Source organism: Pteropus vampyrus, unplaced genomic scaffold (assembly GCF_000151845.1).
Source record: "Pteropus vampyrus isolate Shadow unplaced genomic scaffold, Pvam_2.0 Scaffold214, whole genome shotgun sequence".
In the NCBI taxonomy this organism is placed as follows: domain Eukaryota; kingdom Metazoa; phylum Chordata; class Mammalia; order Chiroptera; family Pteropodidae; genus Pteropus; species Pteropus vampyrus.
In genome coordinates, this window is record NW_011888995.1 from 459,298 (window position 1) to 462,956 (window position 3,659).

Genomic DNA, 3,659 nt, shown 5'->3' on the forward strand with positions numbered 1-3,659 from the left:
CCAGCTGGGCCCCGACCACGCGAGACAGCGGGGCTCTGCGTGACGTACAGCCTGACGACGCCCCTTCCGTGCCGAGTCCTCGGACAGTTCCCCCTCGAAGGGACCAGGCTCTCCGCAGGACACTTCTGACCAGATCCTGCCGCCTTTTCCAAACTCGGCTCGCTGAGGTCCAAGCGAGCACTCCGACATCCAGCCAGACCCAGCAGGGGCCACCCAGCAGGAGCCCGCTCTCCTTCCCGGCCGTCACACACGGCCCAGCGTGTCCGTCCCCCCCACCGCCCTTCCTCTTCAGCCTCGTTTGTCCCCACTCACACCCAAGACCAGGTCAACACCTCCCCCGCCGCCCCACGGCTGCCCCTGAGGGCCGGCGACCTCCTTCCTGTGCTGCCCATGCTTTGTGAAGCACTTATCACATGGCAACATGATTTGGGGGTACCTTTGTCCACCCCATTGCACTGTGAGCCCCTCGCGCAGGCCTCACCCGGTCTCCCCACTAACGAGAGCTTGCCCCGTGCTGGTTTACTTTTGGAAGCGACTCCAGGGGTCGGGCGGGGGCTGGGAAGAGGGCCCGCCCCGCGGGCAGGTACATAGGAGCTAGTGATGCTGTGGGCACCGGGCTCCTGCTGGCGCCCCCTGCGGACAGGCAGAGGGCGTCTCTGGGAAGCGGGTACCGGGAAGGGAGCGTCTGTCCTCCTCCTCTGTCACTGCCGGCTGAGGCTTGTCCCGGAGCACACCGATGGTGTCATCTCAAGGTCAGCGTGTGTTCCACAACGGTGGCGCCAGTCCCATGCGAAGGCGACAGAGAAACACGGGGCACGGATGCCTGGTGCCACCGAGGCAGAGCGCTGCAGGTGCCGGGCACAGCGGGGCGCCAGAGCCGGGCTGAGGCTAGGAGGAGGGGCCCACAGCGGCCGACACCAGGCGGGACCCGCAGCTGTTCAGGCGTGGCCCAGGACGGGACAGCTGCACCTGGCAGTGTGCCGGCTGCCAGCTGTGAGCCCAAGGGACGCTGAACGAATGGACGAATGAACGAAAGCAGGAGTGATCCAACAGATAGCCTCGTTCTCACTGTGCATCTGGCCGTCAGAATGATGAACCTGAGACATAATCAAGGTCATATGACTGCGCCCCGTTGCCGTTTGGAGAATCGGCCTCAAGAACGGAGGCCAGCTCCCACTTCTTGAATGAAGACTTGGAAGGCACACTGGCGCTGACCAGACTTGCAGACAACTTCAAAGCTGGAGGGAGATCGACTAGATCGTGGGCGAGGCCAAAATTAAAAAGAAACACATCCTAGCGGGGATCAGGAAAAAGAACTAGCCAGAACCACCTACGCAGCGGGGAGCGAGCGAGGACGCGTCGCGGGGGCTTCCAGCACCCTCCTGACCCCTGCCCGGGTCAGGGCCCTGGGGAACACTTTCAGAAGTGCGTGGGGACGCGACCGGCTGTGTGCCGGGGAGGCCGGCCTGGGTGACAGCTCCGACGGGAATGGGGTCGGACCGGAGGCGACGGACGCTGACTATAAACAGAGAAGGGATGGCGAACGTTGACTTTTCTTTTAAAAACCTGGAAATAGAAAGATGTGAAAAATAATCAAAATTGCAGATGGCTTCCACGCATTTTACTTCGAAGGCCGTTGTCAGCATCGCCCTCTGAACCCCCCGGTCAGCATTCTATGGTCTCCTTCCTCTCCTGGGAACATTAAATGTCCCCGAGGCCTCGGAACAACGTGCGTAAAGCTGGGAGCCTCCCGGGCACCCCTTCGCCAGCAAACGTCTGCTCCTACCTGGATCTGACTTTTCACGGCCGTCCAAACTCTCTGTTAAGTCTGCTTCTTTTTCTGCACCTCTTGAGCTAGATCCTGCAAAGGAGCTTAGACATGCTCCAGAACCATTAAAATCCAAGAACTGACCCCAAACCACTGGGGAGCGGACCCTTGAAACGGACCGTTGTCGGACCTCCCTGCGTTCGGAGGCAGCGGGCGGCCGCCGTGGCTGCCTGACACTGTCGCGTCTTAGCTCAAGCTGCAGATGAACCCAGCTCGACTGTTTTCTCATCGAGGCGCCTTAGTTAAGTGTGTAATAAACTCCCCGTTGGCTGTGTCTTTAAAAGACCAGAAAGCACATCGCCTTCATTTTGGACCTTACGAAAAGCTGAAGGGACATCGTTAAGATCGACTCCGGGGATTCCTCCCACGTCTGTCATGTCCGTCAGTCAATCTCTTTTTTTTAAGCTGTGATAGAACACACAACGTGAGGCTGGCCGTTTTGGCCGTTTTAAAGTGTGTGATTCGGTGGCTCCTGGTGTCCTCAAACTGTCCTAGGGCTGTCACCATCGCCCAGTTCCAGAACATTTTCATCTCTCCCCAAAAAGAGCCCCCGTGCCCATCGGCTGTCACTCCCACCCGTCCCCAGCCCCCTGGGAACCACTCGTCTGCTCTCTGCCTGTGGATTTGCCTCTTCCGGACATTTCATAGAAACGGAGCCAGACGGCGTCCTGGCTGGTGCCACCACTGCAGGATGAAGACGGGGCCTCCCAGCCCACCCGGCACCGTCTCTCCCCACGGCCTTCTCGGGACAGAGCTCACGAGAGTGGTGGCTCTGCCACTCGGCCGCGGGCACTGGACAGTTCCCCTAATGGCCTCCTCGGATGTCCCCCAGCCTGCGACGCTCGTCCATCACACTCGGTACTGGTTGGCCCAGCTGTCCCCATCATAAAGCGTGTTCCCTTTGTTGCCACCTCTCGCTAGACTCTTCGGATCTTACAAACCCACTGCGGGGAGCGTCTCCCGTGCTTTGCTCTCTGCGTGGCCGGAGAAGGGGAGAAACTTCAGTCACCGTTGACTCGGGCCCCATGGAGGGAACCCTTGTGGAGACCGAGGTGGGGGGGAGCACTGCCTGTGTCCGCCGTGTCCCCAGCCCTCGGTGCCCCGGGGTCTCCCCGCCGTGCGGCTGCTAACGGGGGACGCTGGCGGGAGCCGGAGGGACACGCGCACGCGGAGCGGGACAGCCCCGCCGGCCCCCTGCCCGGGGAGGCCGCGTTCCCACGCTGACACGGCCCTGGCGGCCACGTCTGCTGTGCCTTCAATTCTGCAGGACGTTGCACATCAACCTTTTTTTAAGAAGGACAATTACCGTTCAGAGGACCACCTGCTCCCCGGCGCGGGCACGTGTTCTCGCTGCAGAGCAGCTTCGACGATTTCTCTCTGGACGGACACGCGTTGTTTCGCTTGACAATGACTTGGGCTAAACATCGCGGTCCCAAAGCTGTGTCCGATGGAACCGGCGTCTCAGGAGATCGCGCCCGGGACCGAGGCATGGCACTCTGTGGTCACTTGTCCTGACGAGGCTGTTCCCAGCCGGGAAGGGGGCTGTGGAGAAGAGTCAGGCTGGAGGGCACACCTGTCACTCCGGCTGTGTCGGCCGTAAGCGAAGGGCCCTGGCTACATCCGGAACTCGCCCAACTTCAGGTTCCTGCTGCGAAGCAGGGCGGGGCGCGTCTGCTCCGCGCCAGCCGGGGCTGCATCACCCCGGGTGCTGTTCTCAGCTCCCTTTAAAGTGGTCGTTTTTACTTGGCCTGAGACACACCTGCTCTTTGCGACCAAGACTGCTGAGCCTGCCCTGGCCTTTGCTGCCTCGGGGCAAGGAGGGCGCTTACAG